Raw genomic sequence first — 21,853 nt, 5'->3', positions numbered from 1 at the left:
CTGGGGGTGGGTGGGTCTTTTGCTTCACCCCTTGGCGGTTCTATAAATGCCTTAGGGCAGAGACAGTCAGGGCTGGTTGAAATAGGCTCCAGGCCCTCTTGAGGCTATCCTGTATTTTCTATTTGTTTATCTCCACAATCTAAATCCTTCTAGCTAATATTTCCTGCTGCCTGCACTCAAGAAAACTCTGGGGAACGAACTGTGGGGTTGGTGGGTAAACACTCCGCATATCCTAACTTGTATTACCAACCGAAAACTATCTTTTGATGTCTTTCAAACTTATACTTTAGTGATTTTCTTTTCTGAATTTTTTTTTTTTTTTTCCGAGACAGGGTTTCTCTGTGTAGCTTTGTGCCTTTCCTGGAACTCACTTGGTAGCCCAGGCTGGCCTCGAACTCACAGAGATCCGCCTGGCTCTGCCTCCCGAGTGCTGGGATTAAAGGCGTGCGCCACCACCGCCCGGCTCTTTTCTGAATTGTTAACAAGGAAAGCTATAACTATAATTATCTAGTCTTCAACTCCCTCAAAGACCCAAGAAGGAAATAATATTACCTAAGTAAGTAGGAAGTGCAAGCAAGTGACTTCCAAAAAAATGTGAGAAATGACAGAAATAGCTGGCTGCCTGGACAGTCACCCAAAGTTCCTCTGCAACGTTGGGGCATTCAATCTTCGGCCCACAGGGCTAGCATATCTGACAGACTCAATTGTGAAGCAGGATTTTCTGAAGGGCTGTCATACCTTGTCTTGGCAAAGTTTGGCAGTCCTTTCTTTTATGTCCTGTTTGTCCCATTTGGACAGCATACTGTCAGCAGTTGAGGCAAGGACACTTTCTTGCCAAGTGGCTAACTTTTGCCACAAAGAAAGTAAACTCTATAAGGAGTTTCTTCGATGCCCATCATCTTCTCTGAAGTAGATTGGTGCTGCCAGGAGCAGACATGTCTCATAGTCATAAAAAAAGAATCTATGTTATTAAAACATCTTAAATGCCATAATTCTGTAGATCTCTGAAGTGTTTGAAGGTGAGATGTCTATCTAAAATACATATCTCTGTTTGACCTTGAAAACATACCTAACATGACTACAAGTTCGATTGTAATCACTAACTACCAACTTGCATTTCTTTATATCCTAATTAGTTGGTAATAATAACTTTCAAGGACTAGCAATTGGCATTACATTGTTAAATGTAATGAACTGTATAGATACAATACCTTGAACAAGATTAGAAGTATACGTACAATATTTTCTAACAAAATTAATCTCAAATTTGTATCAATATACACAATTTGTATACAATATACAAAAATTCAATCTAATGTAAAATATTTAAAACTAGTAGTTGCTTTTTAAAAGTAGATTCAATAATACCATTATCTTATCATAGCTATATCCTCCCTTTTTCCTTTTCAGAGTATATTTAATAATCTACTCTTTTATCCTATCATTTCTGTATCTTGTTTTTTTTCAGAGTATATTAAATAATCTACCTTTTCTCTTATCATATCTATATCTTCTTTTTGCTTTTTCTGTTTTTTCAAACAATAACCCTGAATCTAATCTCCTTTGTTTAGCTTTTTTCCTGATCATTAACAATAACAACTTGTTAACAACTATTCTAAACAATGGCAATTATCCATAACTCATTGAACAACCAAAAACTGCCCACCCCTTGGGAATGTGGGTGTCATGTTCTTAAAATTACTTTCTGCTGTCTGGGGATGAACACATCTTTAGGGCATCCTGAAAAGAAAAAATTTTGGTTAATTGTCAAGTCTTGGGAGAGGCAGCTGTATCATTTGTTTTCTGGTCTCTGCATAATGAGAAAATGCAGGGCTTGTCTCAAGTTCTAGCTATAGTAGTCTGTGAATCTGGATCATTGCAGCTAGCCATCTCAAAATTGTCCTGAGCAGTTTGTAGTCCCAAGCCGATCTTGGGTGGTGTTTGTCAGCTTAATGGCATTATCATCATCCTGATGGAATTGTCATTATGGGGCACCATCATCTTTTCAAAGACTTCAAAGGTTGCTGTTAGGCATAGTTATGGTTCACTGCAGAAAATCTTTTTTGTGGAACATTTTTTCTGGATGATTTGTCCTTTTTCTTGAGATGTCTTATTTGTCCAGTGGTCTTCAGATTCCTTAGCCTTCAATCTCCTGAAAGATAAAAACAAAACCCTTCCCCAACCCTAACTTTGTGGAGGTTCCCTGTAGTAGGACAGGCCCATAGGGTCGAGAAAATTGGCTCAGACCAGTAGCCAAGACATACACATAATGTACTCCTTATGAGCCAACCTGGAGTCTGCCTGAGGGCCTAGCAACAGGCGCTGTCAGAGGTCCTGACTGTGCCCAGCCAATGAGGGACGACCACACAATGCCATCAGATTGTGACACAGACTGGGTGCTGGGAAGAGGGTGTATAAGGCCTTCCCCATTATTAAATAAATAACTGGCTCCTGGTGTCTGTGCCATTGACACTGCCACACCTACTCACCCTCTCCCCCAAGGGAGCCCTTAGGATCCAGTAAAAGTCCCTTTTTGGCAAGTTATATCTGATCAAATAAAAAGCATTTGTTAAACGCATAAGTTAATTTAAATTGGATGGTCAAGCTGGTTGATGAACTATCACCTCCTCTAATTAAGAGGTCTCTCTCATTAAAATCGAACCTTTATCAATTTTGATGGTATCCATAGCTTATCTTCTCCTGTAGAAACAAAAGCAAAACCTCGTCCCCAAAGTAACACATATCCTGGATTCCATTCTGAGGTCAGCACATCCTTAAAGTATATAGGCTGATTTAATTCTGTAGTTTTTCTATTATCCAATGTCTCTCTGCAGCTGTTGTTCCTTTCTCATTGGCATTGAGAAAATTCAAAGTTAATAGAGCATTATGCAGTCTATTTCTGGGGGTTTTTGTTACCCCTTTCTGTTTATTTAGCATATCCTTTAGAGTTCTGTTTGATCTTTCTATAACTGCTTAGCCCGTAGGATTATGTGGTATACCTGTAATATGCTTTATATTATAATAAGCAAAAAACGGTTTCATTTTATCAAAGACATATGCTGGAGCATTGTCAGTTTTAATTTGTGCAGGTATACCCATGATGGCCATAACTTCTAGCAAATGTGTGATTACAGAATCAGCTTTTCTAGAACTCAGAGCAGTCGCCCATTGAAATCCTGAATAGGTATCAATGGTGTGGTGTACATATTTCAATATTCCAAATTCTGCAAAATGAAACACATCCATCTGCCAGATTTCATTCCTCTGAGTACCCTTTGGGTTACTTCCTGCAGGTAGTGGAGTTTGATTGTATAAAGAACGAGTAGCACATTTCCTTATAATTTCTTTGGCTTGTTGCCAGGTTATGGAAAAACCTTTACTATTGACATGATGTTTTTTATGAAATTCTGAGGCCTCCAGCACATTTCCTATCAGTAGTTGATCAATCTCATCATTACCTTGTGCTAGAGGTCCTGGCAGACCCATATGGGATCGGATGTGTGTTATATATAAGGGATGATTCCTATTCCTGATATTTTCTTGTAACTGAATAATGAAGTTAATTCTGACTTATCAGGGATAAATTCAGCAGTTTCAATGTGTAAGACAACTCTTCTGCATACTGAGAGTTAGTAACTATGTTGAGAAGTTCTGTAAATTCTATTAATACCATCAGAATGGCATATAATTCCAATTTTTTGATGTGTCTGGAGTCTTGCAAGCTTGACTACCCTATGTGCTCCTACAAATGGACCTTGAGAACTTGTTTGGAGGTTCTTTTATTATTTTAGACAAAAAAGGGGAAATGTGATGATACATTATGTATCAAGTAAAGCTTGCCTGAGGATCAGAGGACAGAGCCAGCTACTAGATTAAACATAGAGGCCAGGCAGTGGTAGCACACACCTTTAATCTCAGTACTTGGGAATCACATGCCTTTAATTCCAGCACTTGAGATCTCATGCCTTTGCTACCAGTATTTGGGAAGCACACACGCCTTTAATCCCAGCACTAGGAAGGAAGTGAAATGGTTGGGTGGAGAAAAGTATATGAGGTGTGAGGAGACAGGAACTGAGGTCTTTCAGCTGAGGACTCAGAGGAAGCTACTCCAATATCTGGCTCCTGGTTTTTACTATCAGACCTTTAGGAATTTGTGCAACAGTTTTGTACATGCTGGTCAAGCACTCTACTTGCTAAGCTACATTCCTGGCCCAAGCTTGAGTGTTTTATATATTTGTTTCTTTTCATATTTTTCTTTAATTCTTTGAAAATATTTTAAGTGTTTTGCATGCATGTACCGTGTGTGTGCTTGGTGCTCATGGAAGTCAGAAAAGGGTGTCAGATCCATTGGAACTGGAGTTACAGAGGGTTGTATGCTGTCACATGTGTGCAGGCAACTGAACCCAGGTCCTCTGCAAGAACAAAAATAGAACTTATCTCCTAAACCATCTCCCTAGACCCTTTTTACTTATCTCTAAACTGTTCTGTTAGATGAATTTTTTTTTTGGTTAAAATTATGATTAGAGTAATACTTCTGGCTGTCAGTGGAGACAAGGTATTCCAAACTGCCCCCCAAATTATGAGATCACCAAGACATATTACTACTCCTTCCCGTAAGGAAAGGGGCCTGTCAATTACGTGGACAGGAAACTGATCCTCAGGAAGCTGACCCAGAAACTTTAAGAAGTAGTAGTAATATGCCTTTAAAAAAACGTAGATCAGCCCAATGGTCTCTTTGGTCATTGCTCACGCTCACCCTTGAGAGTATGTCAGGTTTTATTCTGTCTTCTACACTGCACACTTTGTGTCTCCTCTGAACTCACTTGGCAGAGAACACAGGACTAGGGGGCCAAGAGAAGGTCATAGGACAGACCAGAAAGGAAAACAGCTTTGCAGAAGGGCAAGAGTGGGAAGCATCTCCTTCTAAAGGGCAGTCGATGCTACAGAAGTCCAGGCAGGTCTACAGAAGGCGAGCCAAACAACACAGGGGCTTCTGTCACATCAACTGTTTCAGCTCCACGCAGCTCAGAGTCACTATCCATAGGCCCTTCAAGGCTAACTATTCCTACAAACCCAAAGGAGAAAGCAGACCTCAGAAAAGCCATTGACGTTTAATCATCTGGGGCAGTCATTTTTAATGTAAGATCACAAAACCCTAAGTCAGTAAGGAAAGCATGATATACCATGTACAGTTCTAGACACTGGAGAGTCAGTTTTAAAAACAGTGTCTCCTGCCTGATAAGGTTCCCTGTTAGGAATTGATGGAGGTGACTTGGAAATGTGTGAAAGCAGATAGACGTCTCCAGAAGCTGAATTATTCTTTAATCGGAATGTTGTGGGATATTCACCAAAGAAGACTCCGCAGACATGGGTTTAAGCCAACAGAATAGAGGAACCTGTCTCAATTTTGAAGGCAGGAGCCATTATGCTGTATTTAAAACAAAAAAATAGCTAGGCAGTGGTGGCGCACGCCTTTAATCCCAGCACTCGGGAGGCAGAGGCAGGCGGATCTCCGTGAGTTCGAGGCCAGCCTGGGCTACAGCTTGAGCTCCAGGAAAGGCACCAAAACTACACAGAGAAACCCTGTCTCGAAAAACAAAAAAAAAATAAGTTTTGCCGGGCAGTGGTGGCACACGCCTTTAATCCCTGCACTCGGGAGGCAGAGGCAGGCGGATCTCTGTTAGTTCGAACACAGAGAAACTCTGTCTCGGGAAAAAAAAGTTTCTATTGCCAATAAGAGCTGAGTTGCTCTCTGTTTCCTGGAACCCGACCTTCCGCAGACCATGACCTTGACTTATTTTTGGGACTATCCTGACCCTCCCTGATCCTTCCCTAATCTCATGGTTGGTGACCAGTGATGTTTTTAAAGGTTTTTTTGTTTGTTTGTTTTGTTTTGCTATTTCCTTATTGCCCCTTTGTCTCTCCTCTGTAAAACTACTTGTGATTTTATTCCTTAAAAGGGGCCCAAGAGGTGGATTTGGGGCTGCTCTCTTTAACCTGACTTAGGAAGTAGTTACACTCTAATAAAAAATCTTGCTTCAAAAAATAAAATAAAATAAAAAATAAATAAAAACAGTGTCTCTATCCTTTTTCCATTTCATGGGGAAAAGACAACAAATTAAAATGACTTAAAAAGCAATTTGAATGCATCATGTTCAGAATTGTTCATCTACAGTAGACAATTAGAACGCTTTTATTTCATGAGAAAACTGTTAGCTACTACTACTCTTAGAAAACTACTCCCCAGTAGTTTACTCAGGGAGTGAAAGAGATAGAACTATAAACAGAAGCTGACCCAGACACAAAACTCAATTCTCACATTATTGTCTATCTTCAACAGTCAGCGCCAACAAAACAAGATGACATCATTTGTTGGGAGATAATGAAGACCCCGTATAAAATTATGGAACACAAGAGGAGAAACAGAAGACCTGGGCTCTGCATCCAGTTCTGTCACTTAATATTCCTGGGAACTGCAATGGCTCACTTACACTGTTTGGAGTCTGGCATTCTTCATCTATCACGTTTCAAAGATTTTTGGACAGTTTTAATGACACCATAAAAGAACATGAAAATATTTAAAACACTGAACAAAGGTAAGTATAATTCCCTAGTCAAATGTGGATGGGAAGACTCAAATGAGCAAAGTCACAGGAGTAACTACGTTTTCTTGAGCAGAATAAGTCACCACGCACATACCCCCATCTTGCAAAGCCTACCTCTTGGAGGAAATGAATCCTCCAAGAGGGTCTACCTTGCTGACAAGTTTGTTATTGGGATTGGAAAGATTGCTCAGCCAGCGGAAGTGCTCAGTGCTCAGACATGAAGACCTGTGGTCCCCAGCAGCCACGAAAAAGCCAGGTGTGGTGTCTGCCTCTATATACACGAGTATACGTGCACACACAACTTAGAAACAAATAAGAATCCTTTCTCTTGTTTTAAAAATATATCCTATGACGTTTCGTACATGTTTGTAATAAACTGGCCACACTCACTCTCCTGGCCTCCCTTATCCCCTCCACTCTGTCCACACTCACCCTCCTGGCCTCCCTTATCCCCTCCACTCTGTCCACACTCACTATCCTGGCCTCTCTTATCCCCTCCACTCTGGCCACACTCACTCTCCTGGCCTCCCTTATCCCCTCCACTCTGTCCACACTCACCCTCCTGGCCTCCCTTATCCCCTCCACTCTGTCCACACTCACTATCCTGGCCTCTCTTATCCCCTCCACTCTGGCCACACTCACCCTCCTGGCCTCCCTTATCCCCTCCACTCTGGCCACACTCACTCTCCTGACCTCCCTTAACCCCTTCACTCTGGCCCCTCCCCCATCAAGTCCCTATCCCACTTTATGCCTCTTTGTTTTGTTTTAAAAATCTTTCATCTTGCCGGGAGGTGGTGGCGGCGGCGGCGGCGGCGGCGGCGGCGGCGGCGGCGGCGGCGGCGCACGCCTTTAATCCCAGCACTTGGGAGGCAGAGCCAGGCGGATCTCTGTGAGTTCGAGGCCAGCCTGGGCTACCAAGTGAGTCCCAGGAAAGGCGCAAAGCTACACAGAGAAACCCTGTCTCGAAAAACCAAAAAAAAAAAAAAAAAAAAACAAACTTTCATCTTAAAAATAAAATGATTTCATTTCTTGGCATTCCACTCCATAATTAAATATCCTCATTTTACAAGTTACTCTTGATTATTATAACTGGGAGGGAGAAGTCAGTTGAAGACGCCTTTTTTAACTATTGCGAAACTGACCACTAAGCACTTAGATAACCTCTTCTTAGTAGTCTGCCCTTCTGTTGAGTTGGTGTCTCCGGCCATCACCTTTAATTCAAGCACCTGGGGGCAGGAAGGCCCAGGAGTGTTGCAGTCAGGCAGTGCAGGCAGAAAGCACCGTCAGAGGAGTCAGGCAAGTGGTAAGCAGACGTGTTTAAAGGGATGTTACGTCTACTTTATCCTACTGTTTGCAGGAAAGTGAGCCTGAAAAATGCTGGGCAGGGAGAAAGGGTTATTTGTGGCAAGCTCTTTCCCATGACCACTTAGGACATAAGAATACATCCCTTCTAAGTCAGACCGTGGGCGGCTCTCATGTCACAGACGCCTTTGGGATGCATGGATGCCACCATGATGGCATTCTCTGACGTAAGCTGTGCAGTTGATGGTCTGTAACCCTTACAAACTGCTTGGTCAGGAGCTCAAACACCTTTGATGCAGACAGAAGGAGCGCACCTTGCACGAGCAAGTCCCAAACCTTCTTGGGTTTTAAAATCAAACTTAGCCTGAAGCCAGAAGGAAGAAAGACACACACACCTGCACCCGAAGACAGGTAAGAATGGGAGGAAGTTACCCTTTAACGAGATGAGCTTAAATGCTCTCCGAGATCTCTCACCCGCACATCTCTCCTGCCACACCCGTCAGAAAGCACCTTTCCCTCCTTCTCCCCTTTCCTTCTGCCTTTTCTGGGCAGAACATGCCAGTGTTGTAAGCCTGTCTACTCTGACACTCCCAGAACTGCTACTGTCTCACTGAAATGCCTCCACCCCATCCAGCTGCTCCCAGACAGCCACTGCTGAGCCTGGCTGCTTTTTCCAGCTCTAACTCAGAAATGGGAATGCTGTGGGATGGTCTGTATGTCAAATTGCTCTGATTAGTCAATAAATAAAACACTGATTGGCCAGTGGCCAGGCAGGAAGTATAGGCGGGACTAACAGAGAGGAGAATTGAGAAACAGGAAGGCAGAGGAGACACTGCCAGCCGCCATGATGACAAGCAGCATGTGAAGATGCCGTAAGCCACGAGCCACGTGGCAAGGTATAGATTTATAGAAATGGATTAATTTAAGATATAAGAACAGTTAGCAAGAAGCCTGCCACAGCCATACAGTTTGTAAGCAATACAAGTCTCTGTGTTTACTTGGTTGGGTCTGAGCGGCTGTGGGACTGGCAGGTGACAGAGCTTTGTCCTGACTGTGGGCCAGGCAGGAAAACTCTAGCTACATGGGAACTTGCTCTTCCTCACTTTTCCTGGCTGCTGCTAAGAACCTCAGTTTATCTGGCCTGTTATGTTTTCTCAAAACCCAATAAAACTGTCCTGGAGTTTCCTTTAAAAAACAAAACAAAACAAAACAACTTTTATTAATGAGATTAAAAACTTGCCCAAGGGGGCTAGAGAGAATGCTCAGTGGTTAGAGCATTTGAGACTCTTGCAGAGGACCTGGGTTTGGTCCTCAGAACCCTCACAGCAGCTCACAATTGTGTGTTAACACCAGTTCCGGGGGAATACAGTGCTCTCTTCCAGCCTCCGTGGGCATTGCACACACTTGATACACACACACATGCAGGCAAAACCCTAATACACATAAAATTAAAAGGCTGAATTGCTTATTTTAAAGAAAACTTACTGACATAGATGCATGTCTGATAATGCAGAAGCATTACGTTGGACCTTGCTCTCTAGAGATGGGAAACAGGATGTATTAGGTTGAATAAACTCGATGAGCAAAGACCTGGAGTAGAAATATGCCTGGTAGTTGTGGGGAGGAAGCAGGGTAGATAGCCTAGCTTGCTGAAAGACTAGACTCCTTCAGAGGGACAGAACACAACAACAGCAATCTCCAACAAGATTGAGGCAGACAATACATTTTGCTATTGGTGGAATGTGACTTAAGAAAACTCCCCCACATGAGATTGTTGGTTTACATGCAGAAATCTCCTTATCCAAAAGTTAACGACATAAATACTGGCATCTCACTGAGGTTTGGTGATTGGTGCAACAGGGAGGTAACGTGTACCAAGAAGGGGCTGTTTACATGAGGGCACTGAGTGACAGCGCACGACAGGTGTCAGTGTCCATGTGAAGTCTTAAATGGTTTGATTAAGCACCATCACTGACAAAGAACCTACTAGAAATGTTTAGTTGGCACGAAATGCACAGAATTTCATTTAGAAATTTTCAAGCTCTGTGCGGTGGCAGCATCATAGCCAATGAAGTTCACCCAAACACAGCTATTGCTAATCAAAGAATCTTCCCAACAGAAAAGAAAGTTTCAGGTTTCTAAGCTTTTGACTTGAGAAAAGGTCTGACTATTAAAAACTCCACGGACCTGGAAAGATCCAGAAAGACAACAGACAGGCTTTTCCTAAATCCATCCCCACCTTTGCTTTTAACTCTGTGTGAAGCTCAACACTCCTCTTAGAGACCACAACTACTTCTGTAAATTGGGGTAATGGCACTTGCTCACCACTTCAGAGGCAATCTGGGAATTATGAAACAATGTTCTCAGAGCTCTTTGAGAGGCACAGATGAAAGGGCTTAATTATCACTGATCAGTGCAATTACTCTGACGTCATTTTTCCTACTTAGAGTTTTCTAAAGTCTATGCTTGGAAATGGCAACCAAAACAAACAAAAAATTAAAATCTAAATCGGCCAATTACAACAGTTACAGAGCACTGGAAAACACCAGTGAGGTGAGGCACACTGAACAACAGGAAACCACTGAAGATGGCAAAATCTCATCAAATTATTTTTCAAAAAGCCAGTGAGTCCTTCTGCTCTGTTCTGAGGCAAAGTCTCAAGCTTACAGTCATTCTTCTGCCTCAGCCTCCTAAGGGCTGGGATCACAGGTGCTGGTGTGAGCCATCATGCCTGGCAAAAGAGCCTTTTTGGAGAGAAAGGGTGATGGTTGAGACGGGGTTTCTCCAGGTAGCTCTGGCTGTCCTAAAACTCACTCTATAGACCAGGCTGGCCTTGAACTCAGAGATCTACCTCCCAAGGGCTGACATTAAAAGTGTGCACCACCTCACCCAGCCAAAAGAGCCTTTTTTCAGAGATCAAAAGAAATGAATGAGCCAGGCAGTGGTGGTGCACGCCTTTAATCCCAGCACTCAAGAGGCAGAGGCAGGCAGATCCCTGTGAGTTCAAGGTCAGCCTGGGCTACAGAGTGAGTTCCAGGACAGGCTCCAAAGCTACACAGAGAAACCCTGTTTCGAAAAACCAAAACAAAAAAACAAAAAGAAAGAAAGAAAGAAAGAAATGAGTGATTCTTTTTCAATTATTTTTATTTTATTTTATACTATGTATATGAGCATTTTGCCTGAATATATGTCAGTGTACCATTTGAGTGGCCTGGTTAGGCCACAGATGGAGGCCAGAAGGGGGCTTTGCATCCCCTGGAGTTGAAATTATAGATGATTATTTATTATGAGCTGCCATGTGGGTGCTGGGAACTGAAGCCAGGTCCTCTGGAAGAGCAGCCACTGCTCTTCACTGTCAAGCCAACTCTCCAGTCCCTGGATATTTTTAAATGAATTGAGACATTATTGTGCAAGCCTTCTACTTTCCTGACTTATGACAATGGAAATGTGGTTATCAAGGGAAAAAATTATCAAAATAACCTAGAAGCCCAAGTTTTATTTATTTATTTACTTTTAAATTTGCATCTTAATTTCTTTTTATTGTATGAATGCTGTGTTCACTCTGTGTGCCTGGTCCCTGTGGAGGTCGGAAGAGGGCATCAGATCACCTGGAACAGGAGTTACAGGCGGCTGTGAGGCACTATGCGGGTGCTGGGAATCGAACCTGGGTCCTCCGCGAGAGCAGCCACTGCTCTCTCTTAACCTCTGAGCCATCTCGCCAGCCCCAGAAGCCAAAGTTTTAAATTTTGCTATACTTAAAAGAAAATAGAAAAACACTAACTAAAAATTTTTTAAAACTGACATACTTCAGTAGCTAATCAGACTGTGCCATATGATCTGCGAAAAACTAAAGTGTTAATCCCCTAATTTGGAATATTTCTCGTTATACCCAGACCTTGGTCCCCTCCTCTCAGGGGCTACATTCTTTAAAAGCCCATGTAGTAATCACAGACTAGACATTTCTTTTCTTCTCCTGAAGCAAAGCTTCTGTTTAAAACATTCATTAACAAAATGTTCACAATTGTTTCACTTCACAGGCCATGGACAAAAAGAACAAGTTAAATGACTGTACTGGTTTGCTGCACGTTGCTGTGATAAAGCACTGACCAAAAGCAACTTCAGAAAGGATCATTTCAGTCTATGGGGAAGCCAGGGTAGGAGCCTTCAGGTAGATTACTGGGGCAGAGACCAAGGGGGAATAATGCTTGCTGGCCTGCTCCCTCAGACTCCCTCTGCTGGCTTTTTCTACAGCATATGCCCCACCTGCAGGGACGGTACCTCACAGTGGAGTGAGTCATCCTCTCTCAGTTAGCAATCAAGGAAATGCCCCACAGACATGCCCGTGGACCAGTCTGATGCAGGTAAGACAATTGTAAGAACACTGGTTTACATACAGAGGTCAAGAGACAGAGACTGGGCCTATGTAGACTAGAAATTGGCAGCAGGACTGGGGGTTGGCTCAAAGGTTGGGAGCACCAGCTGTTCTTCCAGAGGACCCAGGTTCAATCCCCAACACCCACATGGTGGCTCACAACTGTCTGTAATTCCCATACCAAAGGGTCTGACACCCTCTTCTAGCCTCTGAGAGCACACCATACAGACATATGTAGACAAAACACCCACATACACAAAATAATAAAAGAAATTTTAAAAGGAGAAGGTGGTGGAGGATGAGGAGGAAGAAGAGGCAGCAAGGATGTCCTTTGCTATTTAAAAAAAAAAAAAAAAAGAGCTAGGCAGTGGTGGCACATGCCTTTAGTCCCAGCACTTGGGAGGCAGAGGCAGGTGGATCTCTGTGAGTTTGAAACCAGCCTGGTCTACAGAGAGTTCCAGGACAGCTGAGGCTACATCGATAAACCCTGTCTCAAAAAAACCAAAAATATAAATAAATAAATAAATAAATAAATAAATAAGCAGCAGACTTCAACTGCTGGATCAAATCTGGCTTGCACCTGTTTCCTTTATCAAAGATGGATTGGAATAAAGGCACACTCATTTTTATATCGTCTATTTTATATCAGGTTAGAGTGGCAGAGACAATGTGGCACACTAAGCTTAAATTATTTACTCTATTTCCTATTTTTATAGGAAAACTCTGCTATTCAAAACTGCCAAAAAAAATTGTCTCATTTTTCCACACTACAGAAAAATAAAAAAATAAAAACACTCAGCATTGGACTGGAGAATGGCTCAGTGTTTTAGAGCACTGGCTGCTCTTGCAGAGGACCTGGGTTCTATTCCCAGCAACCACATGGCAGCTCGCTGTAGCTAGAGTTTTCCTGCCTGGCCCACAGTCAGGACAAATCTCTGACACCCGCCAGTCTCACAGCCATTCAGACCCAACCAAATAAACACAGAGACTTACATTGGTTACAAACTGTATGGCCGTGGCAGGCTTCTTGCTAACTGTTCTTACAGCTTAAATTAATCCATTTCTATTAATCTATACCTTGCCACGTGGCTTGTGGCTTACCGGTACTTTACATCTTCCTTATCCTGATGGCGGCTGGCAGTGTCTCCCTCACCCAGCTTCCTGTTCTCTCAATTCTCCTCTCAGTTAGTCCCGCCTATACTTCCTGCCTGGCCACTGACCAATCAGTGATTTATTCATTGACCAATCAGCAACACATTTGACATACAGACCATCCCACAGCAGCTCGCAACCACCTGTAACTCCAGTCCCAAGAGATCTGATGAGCACAAGCATACATATAGGCAAAACACCTATACATATAAAATTTTAAACACAAAAACAAAACAGCCAGCATCACAAAATGTTTTAAAAGCATATAAGCTTTTGCAATTTGTTCTTTTGTGTGGGGAATCCTATATCCAATTCTCATCCTAGTGACAACTTGAATTAATGTGATGAAAACATGGTTAACTTTTCAATCCCATGATAACTGTGTAAATATTACACACACACACACACACACACACACACACACACGCACACACACACACGCACACACACACCCTTACCAGGAAAGGAGAGTCAGAGCAATAGAGATGTCCACCAGGTAAGGCGCTGGCTGACAAGCCGGACAGCCTGAGTGTGATCCATGAGATCCACAGGTAGAAGTGAAGAACTGACTCCTGCAAGTCATCCTCTGACCTCCACATGTGTGAGGGGCATGGACCCCAACAAAGTAAAGAAATAATAAGAATAAAATAAAGAGCAATTCGATCCTGATTTTTACCACATACAAATACATTTCAATTAGGTTACAAATTCAGTGTTAATACAAAACAACATCAACAACCCAAAGAGGGAAAAAACAAAACAAAACTGAGAGTAGGTAGGATGTAGTTGGTTGTCATTGGTTTTTTTTGTTTTTGTTTTTTCTCTCTTTTCTCTTTAGGGACCCATCACCCAGTTCCCAAGCTCCCAAATAAATACATAGAGACTATTCTTTCTTATGAACGCTTGGCCTTAACTTGGCTTGTTTCTAGTCAGCTTTTCTTAACTTAAATTATCCTGTCTACCTTTTGCCTCTGGCTTTTATTTTTCTCTACTCTAGATACCTTTCATTACTTTTCATTCTGTGGCTGGCTGTGTAGCTGAGTGGCTGGCCCCTGATGTTCTCCTCACTCCCCGACCTCCTCTTCCCAGATTTCTCCTTCTCTTTATTCTCTCTGTCTGCCTGCCCTGCCTATCCTTTCTCCTGCCTTGCTATTGACCGACCATTCAGCTCTTTATTAGACCATCAGGTGTTTTAGACAGGCACAGTAACACAGCTTCACAGAGTTAAGCAAAAAAAAAAAAAAAAAAACCATAAAGAATGCAACATGTCTTTGCATCATTAAACAAGTATTCCACAGCATAAACAAATATAACACATCTTCACTAATATTCCACAACAATAGGATATTTTTAGAGAGGCTCTAACATGTTAGAAGTAGGAAACCTAAAATAAATGCATAACAAGACTGACACATTAAACACACAAAATAAAAATCCTCCCAAAGGAAAAAAAGCATCACTAACAAAGTTTAAATGGTAATAAATGGCAATACCTAGGCTTAAAATTTCTCTAATAAAAAGCTGTAAGTTGACGAAAAATCCTAAACTATTCAATAAAAAGTAACATGTACAAGATGTCATAGACAACTGATAAGAATACATGTCAATAGATGCTAGACATATGACAACATACTCAACTGCTGTGGATATCACTCTGTATAAATAAAATGCTGATTGGCCAGTAGCCAGGCAGGAAGTATAGGCAGGACAATCAGAGAAAAGAATTCTGGAAACAGGAAGGCTGAGTGAGGAGACGCCAGCCTGATGTCCAGGGAGCAGCATGTAATGGCACACAGGTAAAGCCATGGAACACATGGCGACATATAGATTAACAAAAATGGGCTGAGTTTAAGTGTAAGAGCTAGTCAGTGGTAGGCCTGAGCTAATGGCCAAGCAGTTTAATTAATATAAGCTTCTGAGCGATTATTTTATAAGCGGTTGTGGGGTCCGTGGGGCTGGGCAGGACTGGAGATAACTCCAGCTACACTCAACATTACAGACAAAAGAACACAGAGCAAAATAATAATAGAAATCCTTTTTAAAATCAGGTTGAGGAAAATTAAAGACTGTTAATATCCAGGGATGGCAAGGATGTAGGCAAAGAAGCACCACGCATTGTTAGTAAAAGGGAATGGCTACAACTTTCTGAAAAGTGATTCAGTAATTGCTAATTAAAAATTAAAATACAGGGTTGGGAGTATAGCCTGGGGTAGAGCTCATGTTCTGTGTGAGCAAGGTCCTGTATTTACTCCAAAGCCCCCAGATAAAATATGCATACTCTTTGCAATAAACTTTTGCTTTGGGGGCTAACAAGAACAAAAGCATCAGCATATAAGAATACACACAGAAGTACAGATGTTTTTCTGGAATGTTTGCAGTGGTGCAGACAAAGAAGAGACATGTCAATGTCATCAATGCAAGAACAACTGCCTAGGGACACAATACATACAATGTGGCTGCTGGAAATATTAGTCACGTCTGTATCTAAGGAGCGGTGGAGATGCCTGGGACTAGTGCAGTGGCAAAGCAACACACACAAGCGACACACAAAATGTTGCTGCAGATACCACACAAAATGTTGCTGCAGATACCACACCTTGTGTAGTTCTGTTTGTATCTGCAAGGAAAATGATTTGAAAAAAATCAGTATCAGTGGTAGGGCTCAGAGATCTTACTAACATTTTGTATGTTTTTTATAGTTTTCATTCTTTCTTTTAAAAAACACAGTATGAATTCTTTTGTAATCTTTGAAAATGAGCTGAATAAATAACATATACTTGAGATGGGAGTTCTTCAACTCACTTAATGGGTGTGTAAAGAGAACCAAGGTAATAAACCACTATTCCTGCCGGAAGTCAGCTCCATGTATCCATTTTCACCAATTTCTCCTGGCACCACAACTAGAGGAACATACATCTCAGACACCAGTGAACAAATAGCAAGTGTTCAAGTTACCTACACACCCCAAACATACGCACTGTCAGCCAGCTCTGCTCATCACTAGGGAGCGAACGGTGACATAAAGGAGGCCCTATGCTACTCTTCATCCTGGAATTCTTGGTGTTTTTGTCTGTTTGGTGCTACAGTGAGCCCGAGACCTGGTTCCTGATAAATACACACCACCACTAAGCCACCATCCTGCTGCAGTGATAAAATATCCTGACTAACCTCTTAAGGGACAAGGGCTTATTTCTGCTCACAATTCAAGGGTACAGAGTTGTGGTGGTCTGAATGAAAATGGCCTCCCTAGACTTATAGGGAGTGGCATTATTGGAGGTGTGGCCTTGTGGGAGGAAGTGTGTCACTGAGGGGAGGGGAGATTCAGAAGCTCAAGACAGACCTAGTAGCTCAGGTCTGTCTTGGGTGCCTGCAGAACCAGATGTAGAACTCTTAGTTACCTCTCCACACCACATCTGCCTACATGCCACCATGCTTCCTGCCATGATGGTAATGGACTAAACCTCTGAACTGTAAGCCAGCCACAATCAGATGTTTTCCTTTATAAGAGTTGCTATGGTTGGTCATGGTGTCTCTTCACAGCAGTAGAAACCCTAACTAAGACAGAGTCCATCACAGCAGGGAAGTTGTCCCAGTATACCCTCCTGTTGTGATAAATGCCATGATCAAAATGGCTTATTTCAACTTATACTTGCAGGTCACCATCCATCACCGGGGGAAGGGCAGGGCAGGGACTCAAAGCAGAGCTTTGAGTGCAAACCACAGAGGAACACACTGCTCACTGGCTTGCTCCCTCTGGCTTGTACTCAACCAGCTTTCTTAAACGACCCAAGACTATCTGCCCAGGGGTAGAGCTACCCACATGGACTAGGTATTTACTAATATCAACTAGCATTAAGAAAACGCAGACATGCTCACAGGCCAATTCTTGACCTTGACAGATGCAGCTCTTCAATGGAGGGTTCCTTTCCCTAGGATGTCCAGTTGGCAACCAAGAGTGGCCATCACCCAAGTCAAGGGGGCAGAAGTAAAGCAGCAGGTCCCATTACATCTGCAACCAAGAAAGAGAGTAACGCTTGCTGCTGCTCGGCTCTTTCTCCAGGTGCAGTCCAATATTCCAGCCAGGGAATGGTGGGACCCATAATGGATGGGCCTCCCATCCCAATTAACTAAATCAAGCTAATCCCAGAGGCCCAGCTCCCAAGTGAGTCTTGATTCTGCCAAGTTGACAACACTAACAGTCACAGCTACTTTCTGAACTTATCCTAGCATCCTTGTTAGACAGTCTTTGGAAGTATATTATTACTACTTAAAGATTCATTATTCAATTAACACATTAAGAGCATTTGTAGTGTGATTCCTCCAAATGGCATTTCAATTAAATACAGTATTTTGCTACAATACATCCATTGAGGAGAAAAAGATATTGCTTATGTATTAAATCTAATCTCAGTTGGTCCTAGATCTAAGTTTGAATACTATTAGGTCTAGAGGGCCCCAAAATGGCAGTGCTGCGGACAATGTCCTCAATGACAGTCTAGGCTCTGCTCAGGGTGGACTCTGGGTAAACAGAAAGACTGCTAGTGTACAAACAAAACCTAAACTCAGAATTCCTCACAAATCTTGTGAAGCAGGTTTCTGCTTGTCAGAAAAGGCCATTACTTTCCTTCTCTGCCCTCACAGCAATTACCTCCAGCACACAGCCTGTAACTGATCAAAGTCCCCATGCTGGTTCCCAGGCTGTTCTGGGTCACATGTCCCCCTGACCTACCTTCCCCCTACAATGTTACCTGTCCCCTTAACACTGCCCAGGTGTCTCCTGCTTTTTTGCTCTTCTCTGCTCCCCGAGAAACAGCTTGACAATATGAATCCCCAAAAAGACCTTTCTACCCACAGAGTGTTCGAGTTTGGTGGTTTTACAAATCTAAAATTCCAGGTAAAGCAAGTAAGCCATGATAACAAACAGCAAGTATAAACATTCTTAAAATGTATTATTCTTTTTGCTAATTGAATATTTTCTTATTCCCTGACAGTTTACAAAGAAAAGGAAAACAGTAGTATGCCTGTACTACTAGAGAGGCTAAGACAACAGGACCGACTGAACCTAAGAGTTCAAAACCAGGGGTGGGTGTGCTGGTGGCACGCCTGTAATCCCAGCACTCAGAGGGCAGAGGGGCAGGCATCTGAGAGTTCAAAACCAGGGGTGGGTGTGCTGGTGCACGCCTGTAATCCCAGCACTCAGAGGGCAGAGGGGCAGGCATCTGAGAGTTCAAAACCAGGGGTGGGTGTGCTGGTGCACGCCTGTAATCCCAGCACTCAGAAGGCAGAGGGGCAGGCATCTGAGAGTTCAAAACCAGGGGTGGGTATGCTGGTGCACGCCTGTAATCCCAGCACTCAGAGGGCAGAGGGGCAGGCATCTGAGAGTTCAAAACCAGGGGTGGGTGTGCTGGTGCACGCCTGTAATCCCAGCACTCAGAAGGCAGAGGCAGGCAGGCATCTGAGAGTTCAAAGCTGGCCTGTGTATACAGCAAGTTCTTGACTAACAGGGGCTACAAAAGGAGATGCTTTTTCAGGTAGATCGATTCCCAATTTTCTGAGAAACCGCCAGACTGATTTCCAAAGTGGCTGTACAAGTTTGTACTCCCACCAGCAGTGGAGGAGTGTTCCCTTTGCTCTGCATCCTCTCCAACATAGACTGTCATTAGTGTTTTTGATCATAGCCATTCTGACAGGTGTAAGGTGGTATCTCAGAGTCATTTTGATTTGCATTTCTCTGATGATTACGGATGCTGAGCATTTCTTTAAATGTCTTTCAGCCATTTGAGATTCTTCTTTTGAGAATTCTCTGTTTAGCTCTTTAGCCCATTTTTTAATTGGATTGTTCAGTATTTTGATGTCTAGTTTCTTGAGTTCTTTATATACTTTGGAGATCAGTCCTCTGTCCGATATGGGGTTGGTGAAAGTCTTTTCCCATTCTGTAGGCTGTCTTTTTGTCTTATTGACCATGTCTTTTGCCCTACAAAAGCTTCCCAGTTTCAGGAGGTCCCATTTATTAATTGTTCTCAGTGTCTGTGCTACTAGTGTTATATTTAGGAAGTGATCTCCTGTGTCAATGTGTTCAAGAGTACTTCCTACTTTCTCTTCTATCAAGTTCAGTGTAACTGCATTTATGTTGAGGTCTTTGATCCACTTGGACTTGAGTTTTGTGCATGGTGACAGATATGGATCTATTTGTAATCTTTTACATATTGACATTCAGTTATGCCAGCACCATTTGTTGAAGATACTTTCTTTTTTCCATTGTATAGTTTTGGCTTCTTTGTCAAAAATCAAGTGCTCATATGTGCATGGATTAATGTCTGGGTCTTCAATTCAATTCCACTGGTCTGTATGTCAGTTTTTATGCCGGTACCAAGCTGTTTTTTATTACTGTAGCTCTATAATAAAGCTTGAGGTCAGGGATGGTGATGCCTCCAGAGGTTGCTTTATTGTACAGGATTCTTTTAGCTATCCTGGGGTTTTTTGTTTTTCCATATGAAGTTGTGTATTGTTCTTTCCAAGTCTGCAAAGAATTGTGTTGGTATTTTGATGGGGATTGCATTGAATCTGTAGATTGCTTTTGGTAAGATTGTCATTTTTACTATGTTAATCCTACCTATCCATGAGCATGGGAGATCTTTCCATTTTCTGATATCTTCTTCAATTTCTTTTTTCAGGGACTTAAAGTTCTTATCATACGGGTCCTTCACTTGTTTAGTTAGTGTTACTCCAAGGTATTTTATATTATTTGTGGCTATTGTAAAGGGTGATGTTTCTCTGATTTCTTTCTCAACCCTTTTATCATTTGTGTATAGGAAGGCTACTGATTTTTTTTTTTAGTTAATCTTGTATCCCGCCACTTTACTGAAGGAGTTTATCAGCTGTAGAAGTTCCTTGGTAGAATTTTTTGGGTCACTTATGTATACTATCATATCGTCTGCAAATAGTGAAAGTTTGACTTCTTCCTTTCCAATTTCTATTCCTTTGATTTCCTTTTGTTGTCTTATTGATCTAGCTAGAACTTCAAGTACTATACTGAATAAGTATGGGGAGAGTGGACAGCCTTGTCTTGTTCCTGGTTTTAGTGGAATTGCTTTGAGTTTCTCTCCATTTAATTTGATGGTGGCTGTTGGCTTGCTGTAAATTGCCCTTATTATATTTAGTTATGTTCCTTGTATTCCTGATCTCTCTAAGACCTTTATCATGAAGGGGTGTTGGATTTTGTCAAAGGCTTTTTCAGCATCTAATGAGATGATCGTGTGGTTTTTTTTCTTTCAGTTTGTTTATATGGTGGATTACATTGACAGCCTTTCTTATGTTGAACCACCCTTGCATCCCTGGGATGAAGCCTACTTGATCATGGCGGATAATTTTTTTTTGATGTGTTCTTGGATTCAGTTTGCCAATATTTTGTTGAGTATTTTTGCATCAATGTTCATGAGGGAGATTGGTCTGTAATTCTCTTTCTTTGTTGCATCTTTGTGTGGTTTGGGTAAGGAGATGCTTTTTCAAAACAAACAAACAAAACAACAACAGAAAGACAAAACCAAGTGTTCAAAACTAGCCTGGGCTACATAATGAAACCCAGTCTGGAAAAATGATAGACAGAAAGAAAGGAAGGAAGGATGGACGAACAAGACAAATGGATGCTTTCCTTAATTCATTTCCCTTATTGCTTTTCTTTTCTGAAATGGTATCCTTGGCTTTTAGAAAAGCATTTACTATGGAGTAAGACTACTCACCGGCCTTGCAGAGCATTAAAGGGACTCCTCACTCACGCCCATGAAATATGTGCATACACAAAAAACCATAAATGTAAAAACATGGCAGCATTCTTCCACCCATAGACAGGGGGAGAAACCATATTACTTTTCTTTCACAGTCAGCTCCTGCTACTTCTCACTGCTTAGCCACTCCCATAGGCTGGGCTTCCTGAAGCTGAGGGGCGCTCTCCAATATCAAAGCTTGTGAGCTTCTCCTGACCACTCTTATCAGTAGATGATTTTTGATTCTGTCATAAAGAATTGCCATTAACCAAGAGAAAATAAGACTTTTGATTAGATTGTGTCAGTTATGACACTAATTCTAAAGAATTACAGTTCCTTAACGAGAAAAAGAATCTCAGGTTTCAACAGAGTATTGAGAGAGTATTGTATGTCCTAATTTTTCACTCTTCTTCTGTGGGTCCTTGGCTATGCTGCTCTGAGTTGTGGGGAGGAGGAACATCTGAGTCATGTCTTGCTATGTGCCTATCTTTATATGAGTTATATGACACAGATAGTTACCAGAGCAAATCACACATAATTCCAGTCATTTCTACAGAAGGAGATCTGATGTGAACAACTATTCACATTTCCCAGAAACAGAATTCTGAAGACTTTTTTTATTTTATGTGTATCAGGGTTTTGCCTACATGTATATATGT

The 21,853-nt window shown here is 42.1% G+C and overlaps 1 protein-coding gene across 2 annotated transcripts in view; it reads right to left on the bottom strand.

The window, feature by feature from the left end:
- The window catches only part of Commd1 (copper metabolism domain containing 1), a 141,113-nt gene that overhangs the window by 21,313 nt on the left and 97,947 nt on the right, over positions 1–21,853 (bottom strand). The window contains exons 3-4 of one of the 2 annotated variants that reach the window (XR_008217417.1): positions 17,308–17,440; positions 13,890–16,048 (exon numbers count right to left, since the gene is read on the bottom strand). The exons of the other annotated variant lie outside the window; for it this stretch is intronic. The gene's annotated coding sequence lies outside the window, so the exon portion shown is untranslated. The remainder of the gene's footprint in view (positions 1–13,889; positions 16,049–17,307; positions 17,441–21,853) is intronic. 2 annotated transcript variants of the gene reach the window in all.

The sequence above is a fragment of the Peromyscus californicus genome, unplaced genomic scaffold (genome assembly GCF_007827085.1).
Source record: "Peromyscus californicus insignis strain IS unplaced genomic scaffold, ASM782708v3 Scaffold_13__1_contigs__length_99412109, whole genome shotgun sequence".
NCBI classification, from domain to species: domain Eukaryota; kingdom Metazoa; phylum Chordata; class Mammalia; order Rodentia; family Cricetidae; genus Peromyscus; species Peromyscus californicus.
Note: the sequence above shows the minus strand (reverse complement) of the source record. Positions and strands in the feature narration are given on the sequence as shown.